At 48.8% G+C, this 17090-nt stretch overlaps 1 long non-coding RNA gene across 1 annotated transcript in view; it reads right to left on the bottom strand.

The window, feature by feature from the left end:
- Window positions 1–8029: 8029 nt before the first annotated feature.
- Window positions 8030–17090, bottom strand: part of LOC146425585 (uncharacterized) — a 24723-nt gene continuing 15662 nt past the window's right edge. The window contains exon 2 of the long non-coding RNA XR_014846516.1: window positions 8030–8907. This is a non-coding gene — a long non-coding RNA (uncharacterized LOC146425585). The remainder of the gene's footprint in view (window positions 8908–17090) is intronic.

Genomic DNA, 17090 nt, shown 5'->3' with positions numbered 1-17090 from the left:
AGTCCAGTTGAAGTGGTGATCCTGTGAAGGTCTAGTCTCCAGCTGAAGATCCAGTGGTAGCTCTGGTCCTCTGGGAACCCAGTAGACAGGGCTAGCTCAGGCAGTTCCAGAGCCAGGTTATATCCAGGTGGGAACACTTGGCTCCTCCCTCCTCGGCAGAGCATCTCACAATGGGATGAGATAAGTCCATGAGTCACACGGTGGGTCCCTGATGGCCCATTGCCTGTCATGCGGGGGTGGGTCATTAGCAGTTGGTAACAGCTAACGGATGGCCCATTGCCTGTCATCCGGGGTGGGTCATTAGCAGGTGATAACAGCTAATGGCCCACAGCTGGTGGTAATAGAATACTTAACTACATCTATATTGCAACCCAGGACAATTGCCGAGATTTGGAGAAGGCCCTCTTTACTCTCCTTACTGAGTTTCTCATGATTCTCCTCTATTTTATCTTCTAGTTTCAGCAGACGTGTTTCCATAGCTGAGATTCTTGCATTCGTTGGACCATGCACAGCATTTGCATACGTTTGGAGCTTCCTTGCCATATCAAGCACGGTCTCACGGTCTCATGCCCGTTATCTTGCTTCATCATTGCTAAAGCAGAAGCGTATTCTGGTGGCCCAAGTCATACGAGTTTCTGCCACATCACAGGTGTACATTCTACCACATCTGGATCCACAAGCAGGGCTGGGTTTGCTATGTCCTCTGGGAAGACAATCTCTACCACTGCCGCTTCTCTCAAGTGTTGAATCCCTTGTTCTATGGTCTTCCACAGAGTTTGTTGTATATAGACATCTTCGGGGCATAGGTATGTTTCCCTCGCACCTTTGAAAACTCGCCTCCAGAGGCTGTCAGAGTCAGCCCATCCCGTGCCATTCGGTTGATATGTGGGTCACGTGACACGGTTCCCAAATGCCTTGCCTCAGTACCGTCTAGAAGTGTAACGTCACCTGCAGCATCCTAAAGACAGACTAACTAATTATAGATTCATTATCTCGTTGGACATAATCTTTTCTTAGGCTGCGAAGGTCTCTCACAGTCGTGGATTCGACAATGATCTCTGACTCAGTTGCTGACTTTGAGGATCCCTCCCTGCCATCACCTGGGCGATCAGTCTTGACTTGGGTTTTCTTGCTTCTTGTAACAGGAGCAACTGCCACTGGCTTAGGCTTCTTGTCTTTTTGTTCTATAGCATTTGACAATGTACAATAAGCATATGCCAGGGCCCAACATATTGCACTACAGTTGTCACTGCATTTCTCTTTGAGATACTTCCTCACCTCAGCTGGTCTCGGGATTTGTCCAGGGGGAAGACTCCCAATCTATTGGGTCAGAGAATTTCTTTAAAGTTTTACCTATGTCCTCCCATACTCCACACCATTCAAATTTTCCTACATCTGGGGCAGGTGTCTGCTCCTGCTCAGCCCCTCTTGGCCTCTCAGCCCTCATTCTGGAAAAGCAGAACACCATATATAGGGAAGTTGCCAGGTAAAACACCTCTACTACTAGGTTAATGGCCTCTTTAACATCCACGGGAAACTGAACATTTTCAAAAGGTGCTATACCAGATTTACAGGGAAAGAAATAGGTGAGGAGCCAGGAAGCTTCATCCTCTACTTCTCTAGCAGGTTGGGTAATATTACTAACAAAACCCCAAAACAAGCTACTAAAACTAGGAGAGGAAAGCAACAGAGCATATACATTTTTAACAGTTTCCAATACCTTTTTGTAGATCATCAATATCACGCACATTACTATAACAAGCCGGAGTCATGTCCCTGATCTGTGAAAATGATACATTAGGGATAAAATTGCCCCTACGTGTTAGTAGGGAAACAGGCCGACGTGCCAGGCAGACAGTATCACATCAAACAACATCCCATCAAACAACATGGTGGCTACTGATTGCTGTAATCCAATACAAAGCATTTAAAACCAGAATGTAATTATTAAGGTTTTCTTCTTTTTTCACTTTCTCTAGCCCCACAAAGGTGGGCACCAAGTTTGTTAAGCCCCTTTAAGTTGGGTGCCAGATATTTTCCCGGATTAGAGACAAATTTTTCTAGGTGGAAAGTGCTCCGAACAAACGCCTCCCCGAAAAGCCAAGGGCTCTGGCACCCCCTCCCCCACCACAACAGAATTTCTTAGATGAAAGTGAAAAAAAACCCAATTTATTTAACAGAACACGCAGAGTGCCTTGCAAGGCACAGGGGAAGAGGAAAACAGGGGAAAAGGAGTTATTAAACCTGAGTAAACAGCTGGTAAACTTTAGTGTCCTTTTCCTCAGACGTAGTTTCCCCTCTCCGGGGGTCCTGGAGGGGGGGAGCTGGGCGGAGTTGCTCTGGTAGCTCCCTGGAGGATTCTCGTCTGCCATCCTCCGGGGGCTCCTCGGGTTTTCCGGGCGAGAAAACGAATCAAAAGAAAGGGTCCAAAGGAGATGACGAAGAAGCAATCCCAGGGAAGAAAGCTAGCAGCCCTGACAGCAGCAGCAGCAGCAGCAGCAGCACCAGCCAGCCGAAGGAATGTCCTTTATTCCCCCTTGTTCCCCAGCAGAGCAGCCTGGGGAAGAGTTTCAAAACAACCCGTGCTTCTCCCAGCTGCTGAACGCAGTTAAAGCTACAGGACCACATTTCTGAGCATACAAGCAAACGATAGGGAATACAGGATTATCATAACATCACCCCAATGCATGTATTTAGAAAAAGTATGCAGTTGATGCATCCTTGGCTGGAGGGAGCACCCAAAAATGGGGAAAGGATGAATGGCCACCAGGGCGAATCATACAACACTATGGACCAGCCACTTGGAATTTAAACAAATTCATATCAGGTGCCAGAGAACCCGTTTATAATTTGAATCGAATAATTAGGTTACAAGCTGTCTTTGAAATAATAACCAACCAGACAGCTACAGCTCTTGACCTTCTTGCTAACCAATCCACTCAGATGAGGAATGCAATATTCCGACATTGGATGGTACTGGATTATCTATTAGCAGAAGAAGGGGGAGTGTGTGGAAAATTAAATTACTCAAACTGCTGTTTGCAAATAGATGACAATGGAAAAGTGGTGAAACAAATAACAAAGGCAATAAGAAAGTTAGCTCATGTACCAGTCCAAACGTGGAAAGGATGGGAATGGGACATTTTCATGGTTACCTGGTGGACTATGGGTTAAACGAATGCTTTTTTTCCTCTTATGTGCTATAGCAACTCTAATCTTTTTACCATGCATAATACCTTGCCTAGTGCAGCTCATTTGGCATGTGATCAAGGGGATGCAGGTAGTAGCCATGCCTACTGATCCAGAAATGGCTACAAAAAGACAGAAAATAATGTCACTGCAAATAATTGCAAAATAAAAAAGACCCGGGAAGAGAAAATTAAGTCAATGGTAACTAAGGTTTGTAAAGACAATTACTGAGAAGAAGAGGAGGCATTGAAAGGAATGAGAGGGAGATGTCTTTGCAAACAAACAGTGGGCCTTCTGGTAGATAAAGCCAGATACTGATAGGAGAAAGAAGCAATGGGAGGAACCATAAATTCCGTAGGAATTCCACTAATTGACACAGACTGTTGCTCATCCAAGGCCGCGTTAAATCCCTGGACTTAGAGAAAAAGAACAGGGACACAAAGAAAAAAAAAGGGGGAGGGGGGAATGCACATTAGAAAGGGGTCTGTATTAGGCGATTCGGGGAGTCTGTACCTCTTGAGTACCTCAGCCAATGGGGAAAGAGAGAGGGAAATGCGTCCGGGAAATTAGGATAAAAAGGAGGCTGCGTCCTCTAGCAATTTGAGAGCCCCCATGGGAAATTGCCCCATGACCTCTCCCTTTATTTATGAATAAAGCTACGGGACTCCTCTGTCTCCTTCTTGGACATAAACCTCTGGTGTTTGTGGATTAATTTTCCTGACAAACATATACCTGTGCACGGGGTAGTTCCCCCCCAGGGGCAGGACTTGTGTATCTACAGGTTCCTCAGGTGGTCTTAAAACAGATAGTTTCCTACAATGGGAGGGACTCTGTTCTCCAGTTCTCTGCCTTGAGGTTCAGGGTCTTGAGAGATGTGGGAGCAGTGGCAGTGAAAATGTAGGAAAATAAATCGCAGAGTACCACAGCCTTCTCCATGTTACTTGTCACTAGACCTCCTGGCTTATTTATCAGCGAGGGAGGAGTGGGGTTACACATTATTTAGTCTTCCTTTTCTGACCAATGCACCTCTGGAATCCCATCTTATGATTCTTCACATCCCTTGCCAAATTCAGCTCCAGCTGTGCCTTAGCTTTCTTGATCCCATCCCTACAGACCCGGGTGGCATCTTGAGATTCTTCCCAGAATGTGTGTTCCTGCTTCCATTACCCATGCATTTTGTCCTTGCGCTTCAGCTCGGCCAGAAGAGAAGGCCGTTACTCAGCCACGCTGGGCTCCTGCCTCTCTTGGCTGATTTCTCGTGTCGACCTCCTCCTCTTGATCGAGCAGCCTATAGTAGACAGCAACCACAAAGTCTGCTTTAACTTGTGTGGGATGATGACCACAGAGCCAGGCAAGGGCTAAGGCGTACTTTCTATGGCCTACACCATGTATGCTATACGTTATCTTTATGGATGGAGATCCGCATAGCTGACGTCAAGAAAGGACGATGAGGCTGAAGGAGGAGTTCCTGGGCAGGTAAGATAGTCATCTTTTGTCTCTGACGAAAGGTACAGAATGAAACAAAGTCATATGACTGGAACTCTGAAGGACACCATGGCCAAAAAATGCACACATATATGACTACATTACTAAGGTCTTGGCTTAGATCATGCTATACGTAAGGAAGAGATGATTGGGCTGTATATAAGGAGGGCAGAAATTTCACCTAGTTAGGAGGAATTCCCATTAGACCTCAGAGACAGTGAATGGGCTGCTCTCCTCTCCCTCCTTCCAAGCAGGGACACCTTCTTGGGAAGCTTCTGCATACAATTGTTATTATTACCAGTACCTGGGTTAGAACAATGTTATTGGAGCTCTATCATAGCTAGTGAATTTCCCAATGGCAGTTCCAAATCTGTATTTCTGTAGCTTCAAAAAACCGCACTATTGGTGAATATGTGCTCACGAAGATTCTAAGAGAACACAACCAGACTTATTGGTTGTAATCGGAAATTAAGCCTAACCGCACCCCACCCGTCTGATCTCTGAGGATCAGCAGGAATGCAAGGGACTTTATTTTCGGCCAAATTTCTTACTCTTAATGCAACAGCTTGGCCTCTAAATTTCACCCGTAAGCTCTCAACCTGTTCATCACTGTTTTTCAAAGACAACTCTGTGCAGTCAATCCCTCTTATTTTATGTTTGCATAGAGGGCAAACTCTGCCTCTTCTTTCTTCTGACCACTATATAGCCACTGATTGCAGAGCTCTAGTAAATTGAGTCTTCCCCCTGTGGAGTTGCAGAGGAAGAGGCCCCCGGAATCCCACGAACAGAAAAACAGGATGCGGAAGGGTATTGATCAGCACAGGATTTGAAGCAGATAGCAGGCTTCCTCCTCTCCCCTGAGAAGAATGACAAGCTGTCAAAGCTGACAGATGTATTGAGGAATTGTGAAAGACTGAGAAAACAACTAAGAGACAACTTCTCATGCTGAAAAGTATATCTACTATTTGGCTTTGTAATAAAGGCAGAATTCATGTTGCACACAGCAAGTGGTTCTCATTTCATACGCTACATCCCACCACATTTCTGCTAGAGCGATTACATTGTTAGCTTTCCAGCTGCACAGTGGCTTCCAGCTCTTCCTCTTTGCTATGCATATTGCATGCATCGGTACAGAGGCACTTCCATTGGGCTGTCGACCACATCACTTTTTTGGAGGATCAAGCCCAATTCCATCGTTGACTTTTCCGGGTATTCCCTTCTTGGTTCCTGATGCATCAGAAGCCCCAAGCCTTTCTCTGTTGCTCAAAACTCCATCCCCTTTCCCCGCTAAATCTCATTTCAAGCCCACATTGTAAGTCTGGCCAGCTTGCTGGCAAAGACCCTCTTGCCATACTTGGTCGCGTGAATTCCATCAGCTCCCAAAAGACCCGGCTTCTTAAAGGTAGATCTATGATCATAGAAGCCAAAACCTTGAGTATGACACCAGCTACACAGCCAGGCATTCAGCTGTTCAGTTCGTCTCCTCCTTCCTGGACCCCTTGCTCTGACTGGACTCTGATAGAGGCTGTGCTCCTGATCCTTTTAACATTGCTCCAACAGATATAATAGTCCCCTGGGAGGGTTCTAAGTTGCCTCGTCAGATGCTACATGGAAGAGGAGGAGCAAATGATAATCTGTAGGGTTCACCAGACTCGGCAGCCACTCAGTGACACGAAGAATGCAAGCTCCTGGCAGGCAGCAGACTTCTCTAGAGAAATCATCTGGGTGGCAAATGGGTGCCTCGGTGCCTCTCAGGAGAGAATCGCCAGTTATTAGTACCTTTATGTGTTTTTCTGGTGACACTGGTTCTAACGTGGGCAGGTGGTTAGATCAGCTTTGCATGGTTGGATCGTCCTGGGTCCTGTCCGTTACTGATGTGCTCTTCAGTCTCCAACCTTGGAGCATCCTGTCTGTTATGTAGGGGCACTTCAGGAGATGGGGGAGGGTTCTTCCTTCTACCCCGAGCACAGACAAGCATCTGGTCCCCTTCATCTTGGGAGTTACTTGTGTCTTGTCAGCCTGAGGTTGGAGTCCAGCTTACCTTCCTCTTACGCAGCCTGAAGGCAGGCCGTCTCTCAGCCTGGGACAGCGTACAATAACACGCATCAATCTCCTGTCTGTGTTCCCAGATACCGTGCTGCCTGTCAAGCTCCTCTTGTAACAGTTACTTGTCCAAGGAGATCGTTCTTCTGGGCATGCTTGCAGCTATGACATCCACCGCTGCCTTTGGGTTCCTAAGGGGGATTTCCAGGTACTGGAACTCTCACCCAGCTTCATGATCATTGACCCTGTCGGTCACTCCCGCACAGGGCTGCTGGTTATTCTCTCCCTCTCCCTCCTTGCACCCTCACTGTTAGTTTAAAGCCCTCCTAATGAGGTCAGCTATCCTACTGCCAAAAATATCTTTGCCCTGCTTAGTGAGGTGAAGCCCCTCTCTCCCAAGCAGATGCTGATGCACAAACAGGGTCCCATGCTCATAGAAACCAAAACCCTGTTGCCAGCACCAGCTCCGCAGCCCTCTTCCTCCCGCCATTTCCCTTCAGCGTCAGGACTGAAGACAATAACCCCTGGGCCAACATACCCTTGACTACCACCCCCAGAGCTCTGGGGTCATTGCTAGGGGAAACCTGGTGTAATGGATTCGCTCCTCCTGTTTGAACTATCTGAACTTTGGTCTAGGCAGATGATCAACAAGTAGGATTATCGAAAGGTAATCCTACTGTGTGAGGCTATTGGCGAGAAACCAGCACCAAAGCCAACAAACCGGTTTGCCTGGAGGCTGGGCTGATAAGAGGCCAAAACTGCATGAGCACAGCAGAAAATCTGACCGCGAGTCAACCACTTGACACTATCAATGTGTGCAGCCATCAGGGTCCGTTGAGCTCCCTCTCCATAGTAGCTGGCTGTGCAGCAGTGATCTCCCCTCGAGTAGGGACACCTCTCAAGGTTACCCCTTGAGGCTGAGAGATCCCTTACCTGACACCAGACATCCATGGGGCGGGGTGCTAAGTGACGTGTTTTTCATAAGCATAGTAAGCTTATGCGATAAACTTTGTATCCCATACTGATATTAAGTGTAGTAAATAGCTGGCTATTTACCACAAACCCATATGTACTTATTAAAAATTTTACGTATATAAATTTACCAACTGGAACTCAATAAACTAACTGCTAGATCAGATCTATCCAAGTGATCTCTGACTCTTCTCCTGCAATACCTGAACAGCATCAAAAGCATCTGTGGTGGGTTGACCTTGGTTGGATGCCAGGTACCCACAGAGCCACTCTAGCACTTCCCGTTCTCAGCTGGACAGGAGAGAGAAAAGAGAAAATAAGATGGAAAACAACTCAGAAGTGGAGATAAGGCAGTTTACTAAAGCAAAAGTGAAAGTTTGCACATGAACAAGTAAAGAAGAAAACGAAAATAATTCTATCCTCTAGTTCCCATTTCCAAAAATCAAATGTTATAAATAACGAATGTGCCCCCTTCCCCCTCCTTTACTTAGCTTTTATATCTGAGCTGAAGTCATATGGTATGGAATATCCCTCTGGCCAATTTGGGTCAGTGGGCATAGTTGTGTCCCCTCCCAGGATCTTGCCCACCCCCAGCCTACTGATGGGGGGCAGAATGTTGGAGAGACAGCACTGATGCTGTGCCAACACTGCTCAGCAGTAGGCAAAACACTCGTGTGTTATCAACACCTTTCTAGCAACCAATGCAAAGCATGGCACAGTGAGGGCTGCTATGGGGAAAATGAACTCCATCTCAGCCGCACGCAATACAATCTCCACCCCTTCCTCCATACCATTTGCATCATACTCAGATCCCACAGAATTATATACAGAGATCTATATCTATCTTCTAATTATAATTGTATTTATTTGTCATTACTGAAATCCATTCTTAACAACACTTACAACTTAAGCTACATCCTTAAACCATCTTTACACCCAACACATAGATGCATACATTTGCATTAACTACTGTCCCCTGTCCTTTCACAGATAATATATTTATTTCCCAATTCATGGGCTTCCTCCACCCCTCCAGATGTTCAAAAACAGGCTGCAACTTGGGCTCCATTCCATCACGATGGCTCCTCAGGACAGGAGAAGCAGCACACTCGATTGTTCGGAACCGACACCGGCCCTGCCTGGGTCATCGTTGCGCTCTCCTCACTCCACGCAAAATCCACTCATCGTCAGTTCATGCCACTCCTGCTGCTTTACTTCCTGCAACATACAATTTACACACAGATTATTTTTTTCCCCAAGGACAAATCTCCTTGAGGCACACATCAGGTCTCCCCATCCTTCTGAATTACCCATCAAGTACACCCAGCGCCTTGAGCAAAGACAATCCCACAAATGGGTTTGCCTTTTCCCATGGGAGGAGAAATCCACATCAACTCCAGCCACTTCCCTGTGTGTAGTACAGGGACCTTATCTCCTCCCACAGCACTATGTAGTGGTTTTGTTCGGGCAGGACCAGAGCGGTTAGCAGATCCTCTGTGTTAACCCACCAAGTGGCTTCTGCAAATTTGGCATCCCAATGCTTCCATGCCGCATTGCCTGACCCTCTTGACATAGTCTTCAGCAGTCCATCATACCTCTCAATCTTTCCAGAGGCTTGTGGGTGATAGGGGATGTGATATATCCACTCAATGCATGTTTCTTTGCCCAAGAGTTTATGAAGCTCTCTCAAAAATGAGACTCATTGTCTGATTCCATTCTGTCTGGGGTACCATGTTGCCACAAATTGACTCTCACAAGGACTAAGATGGTGTTTTGAGCAATAGCACATGTTTCAGAGTATGTTCCCAGCCAACCAGTAGTTGCCTCAACCATGATGAGTATGTAGCTATTCCATTGGTGTGTTCATGACAGTGGTCCAATATAGTCAATTTGCCAGGCCTCAACATACTAAAAACCCAGTTTGGCCATCTATTCCAAGGAGATTTTACTTGTGTGGCTCACTTGATTGCAGCACGTTTCACATTCATGGGCGACCTGTGGGATAGCCTCCATGGTCATGTCCACCCCTCGATCACAGGCCCATCTGTAGGTTGCATCTCTACCTAGATGTCCTGATGTTTCATGGGCACATCGGGCTGTAATTAGTTCACACTTTGGCTCCCAGTCTAAGTCTACATGAGCTATTCTAATTTTGGCAGCCTTATCTACCTGTTCATTGTTGTGATGTCCCTCTGTGACATGGCTTTTGGGCATGTAAGAATCTACATGATGTTCCTTCAGAGCCATGTTTTCGACCTGTGCAGCAATGTTCTGCCAAAATGCAGCAGCCCAGATGGGTTTATCCCTGAATTGCTGTCTTGGTTTGAAAGACAGGTGTCTGCCAAGAGAGGTTGAACCCTCCCTTAGAACAGAGAATGTGATTTTTTTCCCTCCCTCCGAATTATTTAATTTTGTAAATCAAGGGCTTTCAGGCAAAGGTATGGAAAAAAAAGGAATATCAGTTCTTTACTAGTATCTATAAACAAACAATAACAATAATAGCAACCACAACTAGGACCAGAAAACCAATAGCAGATAACTTGTGAGCTGCTGAGCCTTCTCCCGTGTGGTGTAATCACAGTTGCAAGCAGCAGGGGCGCTGTTGAGCTCCCGGCCGGGCAGGGCAGGTGCGATGACTCCCGAGCGACTGCAGGTGGTGCTGTGGCGCAGGGTCAGGTCAGCGTCCGGCAGCTGCAATGGCGGACAGGCTGAGAAACACGCAGGGCAGCGAAACAGCTCGAAGCAGCGAGAAAGCAGGGCAGCAGGGGCGGGTGCCGGCTCTCTCTCCCCGGCCAGCGAGGCAGCGAGGATTTCTGCAGTCACAGCAGACGCCGCGGTCTCGTGCGGCAGAGGGCAGGGGCAGGCAGCAGGGGCCGCGGGACTCTCCCGGCAGCAGCCACGAGGGAACGCAGCCTGGGGGGGGGGAAAACGTGCCCTTCCCCGTGGGGAGAAAGGTTGAATCAAAGCTCACCCAGCCAGGAGAAGAGAAAAAAACAGGGCACAGCTGGATCTGCTCTGGTCCAAGGCAAAGGGCAGAAAAAGAGCAGCCTCTCCTCTCAGCGTCCGAACCACGAGAGCCAGTTCCAAGGGCTGGCTCTACCCTTACCCTGCCCTGCCCAAAGCCCAGCTTTTGTCTTTTACAAAAGACTTGATCGCTCTAAACATCTAACTATTTGTTGCTTAGTAACAGGAATGGGAAGAAATTCCAAAGGTACTCAACCCCCGACATAATCCACCCCAAATTTTTTCCCATTCCAACATGTTACATTGAGCCTAAACATTTAAATTATATATACACATGCATTACTCTAATTATATACATATACACATACAGATATGGATACAGGCAGAGTGTTATGGGCAATTCAACCCCAACTAAGGTCTCCCTGAGGTATGCTTTGTGTCTCTCCATTCTTTTGCATCACCCACCAGGTACACCCTGGTCCCTGAGCGAAAACAACCCCACGGGTGGGTTTGTCTTGGCTTGAGGCGGAATTAATCCAAACAGTTTTCCCTAGCATGCCTCTCATGTGTATCACTGGAACTTTATCCCCGTCTGCTGTTTGCAGGGGTTCAGATTGGGCAGGGCCAGCTTGGTTGGTGGAACCTCGGGTGTTAACTAGCCAGGTGGCCTTGGCTAAATGCTGCTCCCAACCTTTAAAAGTCCCCCCGCCTAAAGCTTTCAAGGTGGTTTTTAGCAGACCATTGCATCGCTCCACTTTGCCAGCAGCAGGTGCATGATAAGGAATGTGGTACACCCACTCAATGCCATGTTCCCTAGCCCAGGTGTTTATGAGGCTATTTTTAAAATGAGTCCCGTTGTCTGACTCAATTCTCCCAGGGGTACCATGCCTCCACAGGACGTGGTTTTCAAGGCCCAGGATGGTGTTACGGGCAGTGGCGTGAGGCACAGGGTAGGTTTCCAGCCACCCAGTGGTGGCTTCTACCATTGTGAGCACGTAGCGCTTGCCATGGCGGGTTTGAGGCAGTGTGATGTAATCAATCTGCCAGGCCTCTCCATACTTATATTTAGACCACCTTCCACCATACCACAGGGGTTTCACCTGCTTGGCTTGCTTGATGGCAGCACACGTCTCACAGTTATGGATTACCTGGGAGATACAGTCCATGGTTAGATCCACCCCTCGGTCTCGTGCCCACTTGTAGGTGGCATCTCTGGCCTGATGGCCAGAGGCATCATGGGCCCATCGAGCTAGGAACAGCTCCCCCTTGTGTTGCCAATCCAAATCTATTTGTGACACTTTTATCTTTGCAGCCTTATCCACCTGTTCATTGTTTCGGTGTTCTTCATTAGCTCGGCTCTTGGGGACATGGGCATCTACATGACGGACTTTCACAGGTAGCTTCTCCACCCTAGTGGCAATGTCCCGCCACTCATTAGCAGCCCAGATTGGTCTTCCTCTACGCTGCCAGCTGGCTTTTTTCCACCTTTCCAACCAACCCCATAGAGCATTGGCTACCATCCATGAATCAGTGTAGAGGCAAAGCTTTGGCCACTTCTCTCTTTCAGCAATGTCCAGGGCCAGCTGAACGGCTTTGAGTTCAGCAAGTTGACTCGATCCCCCCTCTCCTTCTTTAGCCTCTGCAACCCGTCGTGTGGGGCTCCATACGGCTGCTTTCCACTTCCTATTTGCCCCCACAATATGACAGGAACCATCAGTGAACAGAGCGTAGTGTGTTTCATCTTGTGGCAGTTGGTTGTAAGGTGGAGCTTCCTCTGCGCGAGACACTTATTCCTGCTCCTCTTCATCCGTGAGGCCAAAGTCTTCATCTTCGGGCCAATTTGTAATTATTTCTAAGATCCCAGGGCGATTCGGGTTTCCAATACGGGCGCGCTGTGTAATGAGAGCAATCCATTTGCTCCACGTGGCATTGGTGGCATGGTGGGTTGAGGGAACCTTTCCCTTGAACATCCACCCCAGCACTGGCAGTCGGGGTGCAAGGAGAAATTGTGCTTCCGTACCAATTACCTCTGAGGCGGCTTGGACACCTTCATAGGCTGCTAGAATTTCCTTCTCGGTGGGAGTGTAGTTGGCTTCGGACCCTCTGTAACTTCGGCTCCAGAATCCCAGTGGTCGTCCTCGAGTCTCGCCAGGCACCTTCTGCCAAAGGCTCCAGGACAGACCATGGCTCCCGGCCGCAGAGTAGAGCACATTCTTCACTTCTGGTCCTGTCCTGACTGGGCCAAGGGCTACTGCATGAGCGATCTCCTGCTTGATCTGAGCGAAGGCTTGTTGCTGTTCAGGGCCCCAGTGGAAATCATTCTTCTTGCGTGTCACCAGGTAGAGAGGGCTCACAATCTGGCTGTACTCGGGGATATGCATCCTCCAGAAACCTATGGCGCCTAGGAAGGCTTGCGTCTCCTTCTTGTTGGTTGGCGGGGACATCGCTGTGATCTTATTGATGACCTCAGAAGGAATCTGACGTCGGCCGTCTTGCCACTTCACTCCTAGGAACTGGATCTCTTGGGCAGGTCCCTTGACTTTGCTCTTCTTGATGGCGAAGCCGGCTTCCAGGAGAATTTGGATGATTTTCTCTCCTTTCTCAAACACTTCTTCCGCTGTGCTCCCCCACACAATGATGTCGTCGATGTACTGCAGATGTTCCGGGGCCTCACCCTTTTCCAGAGCAGCCTGGATCAGTCCATGGCAGATGGTGGGACTGTGCTTCCACCCCTGGGGCAGTCGGTTCCACGTGTACTGCACGCCCCTCCAGGTGAAAGCAAACTGAGGTCTGCACTCTGCTGCCAGAGGAATGGAGAAAAATGCATTTGCAATGTCAATAGTGGCATACCACTTTGCTGCCTTGGACTCTAGCTCATACTGGAGCTCCAGCATGTCTGGCACAGCAGCACTCAGAGGTGGAGTCACCTCATTCAAGGCACGATAGTCCACAGTCAATCTCCATTCTCCGTCAGATTTGCGCACAGGCCAGATGGGGCTGTTAAAGGATGAGTGGGCCTTGCTGACCACCCCTTGGCTCTCCAGCTCACGGATCATCTTGTGGATGGGAACCACAGCATCTCGATTAGTCCTGTATTGCCGGCGGTGCACTGTCAAGGTGGCAATTGGTACTTTTTGGTCCTCCACCTTCAAAAGTCCGACTGCAGAAGGGTTCTCTGATAGTCCAGGCAAGGTGTTCAATTGCCTCACGCCCTCTGCCTCGACAGCAGCTATTCCAAAAGCCCACTTGAGTCCTTTCGGGTCTTTGAAATAGCCGTTACGGAGGAAGTCTATGCCTAGAATACATGGAGCCTCTGGACCAGTCACAATGGGATGTTTTTGCCACTCCTTCCCAGTCAGGCTCACCTCGGCTTCAACCAGGGTCAACTGCTGTGATCCCCCCGTCACACCAGCAATAGAAATAGATTCTGCTCCCGCAAGTCCCGATAGCATTAGGGTACACTGCGCACCTGTATCAACTAGTGCTTCATATTTTTGTGGCTCTGATGCGCCAGGCCATCGAATCCACACAGTCCAAAAAACACGGTTTTCCCGTACCTCTACCTGGCTAGAGGCAGGGCCCCTCTAGCACTGGTTATCATTCCCTTCCTGGTCATACATTCCAGAGGTTCCTTCAAGGGGATCTGACCCATCATCTTCCCTTCTATTGTACCTAGCAGGTCGGCCACGGGAAGCTGAGGCTACCTTCGCTTTAGCAGAATCCCCTCGGCCAGCGTTTCCCTCCTTAAGCTGACGCACCCGTGCTGCCAGGGCAGTAGTGGGCTTCCCATCCCACCTCCTCATGTCTTCCCCATGGTCATGCAGAAAGAACCACAACTCAGCTCGTGGGGTGTACCCTCTCTCCCTAGCTGGGAGACGTCGGGCTCTGGTATTGGGGCCTGTGACTCTCACTGGTGCCACATTGATCCTCCTCATCTCGTCCCTAATCTCCTCCCTCAGGTCCTTCATCTCCTCTTTGATCTCCTCCCTGAGGTCTTTAACCACAGCAGAGACCTGAGCCTGCATCGGGTCACTGATTACACTTGCATAATACCTGAGCCTGTCAGTTATTGAACCCACCGTCTCTCGATTGCCATCAGCATTAATAGTTGCAAGGAAGGTGGCATGATGGTCTGGTCCTTGCCTTGCAAGGCTCCACAACATTTGCCCGGTGCACCTGACCTTATCAGGGTCATTTTCGTGCTGTCCATCCTTCCCAAAGAGCACCTCCATTATGGCTGCTTCTCTCAGCCGTTGGATCCCTTCCTCAATGGTCTTCCAGGACAATTTACGGTGGGGATCCTGCATTCTGGCTCTGTTGGCAAACTTCTCTCTTACACCCATTAAAAGCCTCTCCCAGAAAGAAAGGGGCCCTGGCTCCCTTGCGAACACTTTGTCAACAGCCGGGTCTTGGGCCAAGGGTCCCAAATTCCTTGCTTCATTATTATCCAGCTGCACACCTGGGCCCATAAGGTCCCAAACCCGAAGTAACCAGGTTTGGAAAGCTTCGTGCGCCCGTCTCTTAACATCATCTCGCAGATTACGGAGAGTATCAAAGTGGAAGGACTCAGTGATGATTATGGGCTCAGATTCTACTGCTGGTTGTGAGGGCAATGGCTCCCCATCATCATTAACTGGGCGTACTGATTTGGTCTTATACTTTGTACGTACCACAGGGGCAACTGCTGCTGGCTGTGGCTGCTCTTGGGATTCAGCTGGAACCTGGATGGTCGTAACATCTGTGGGTTCCACTGCTGCACCATCAGACTCTTTCCCTTTGGGGCGAGGAGAGGGTTTTACACCTGCTAGGGAGATGTATTCTTTCAGCAGCTGGTGTATTCTGTGTATTTCTTCCACTAGCACCCCTACCCATTCTGGACGGTTTGTTTCTGAGGCAGGCTGTTGGACAGGGTCAGGCTGTGGGGTATCTCCAGGCTCTGGGACAGCCTTGGGCTCTGTGGCTGCATCCCTATTCCCTGGCACAGCTGTTAGAACGGTTACCCAGGGAATTTTCACCTTATCCCGGAATGCAAAGTAGGATAGACCTATCAGCCACAGCAGCATCAGCCACTGTATGATATCATAAGCATTTAGAGAGTTTCCAAACCTTTCGAGCATTAGTTGGGTAGGCCCAAAGTAATGAGTAAATGGTTGAGAAAAACTTTCTCCTGGTGTTATCTCCTCACAAAAGGTACCATTACCAAACTCCAAAAACATGTACTGATGGTGTCAAAAAACTGTAGCCATGTGCCTGCCGTTAAAATGAACTGAAAGATCCAGAAATTCTTCACCCTATTGGCCCATTGTGCAAAATGGATGACAGCCACAATAACCTTAGTTATAGGACCCATGTTTAGGTAGGGAGCTGCAAATGGGAAAAATGTGGTCACAATTATGTGCCAACCAAACCAGGGTATACTCAGCATAGTACCACTTAATGAGGTTTTCATCTTCACCACACTAAGATAGGTCTCACAGAAACTGTTATTCCTTTTTCTTCCAATGCCCTCGTGCCCCACATTGGGCACCAAGATCTGTCTTGGTTTGAAAGACAGGTGTCTGCCAAGAGAGGTTGAACCCTCCCTTAGAACAGAGAATGTGATTTTTTTCCCTCCCTCCGAATTATTTAATTTTGTAAATCAAGGGCTTTCAGGCAAAGGTATGGAAAAAAAAGGAATATCAGTTCTTTACTAGTATCTATAAACAAACAATAACAATAATAGCAACCACAACTAGAACCAGAAAACCAATAGCAGATAACTTGTGAGCTGCTGAGCCTTCTCCCGTGTGGTGTAATCACGGTTGCAAGCAGCAGGGGCGCTGTTGAGCTCCCGGCCGGGCAGGGCAGGTGCGATGACTCCCGAGCGACTGCAGGTGGTGCTGTGGCGCAGGGTCAGGTCAGCGTCCGGCAGCTGCAATGGCGGACAGGCTGAGAAACATGCAGGGCAGCGAAACAGCTCGGAGCAGCGAGAAAGCAGGGCAGCAGGGGCGGGTGCCGGCTCTCTCTCCCCGGCCAGCGAGGCAGCGAGGATTTCTGCAGTCACAGCAGACGCCGCGGTCTCGTGCGGCAGAGGACGGGGACAGGCAGCAGAGGCCGCGGGACACTCCCGGCAGCAGCCGCGAGGGAACGCAGCCTGGGGGGGGGGAAAACGTGCCCTTCCCTGTGGGGAGAAAGGTTGAATCAAAGCTCACCCAGCCAGGAGAAGAGAAAAAACAGGGCACAGTTGGATTCGCTCTGGTCCCAGGCGAAGAGCAGCAAAAGAGCAGCCTCTCCCCTCAGCGTCCGAACCACGAGAGAGCGTTCCCAGGGCCGGCTCTTCCCTTACCGTGCCCTCCCAAGCACACCTTTTGTCTTTTACAAAAGACTTGATGGCTCTAAAACACCCAACTATTTGTTGCTTAGTAACAGGAATGGGAAGAAATTCCAAAGGTACTCAA

Source organism: Lichenostomus cassidix, chromosome W (assembly GCF_008360975.1).
Source record: "Lichenostomus cassidix isolate B80296 chromosome W, HeHo_3.0, whole genome shotgun sequence".
In the NCBI taxonomy this organism is placed as follows: domain Eukaryota; kingdom Metazoa; phylum Chordata; class Aves; order Passeriformes; family Meliphagidae; genus Lichenostomus; species Lichenostomus cassidix.
Note: the sequence above shows the minus strand (reverse complement) of the source record. Positions and strands in the feature narration are given on the sequence as shown.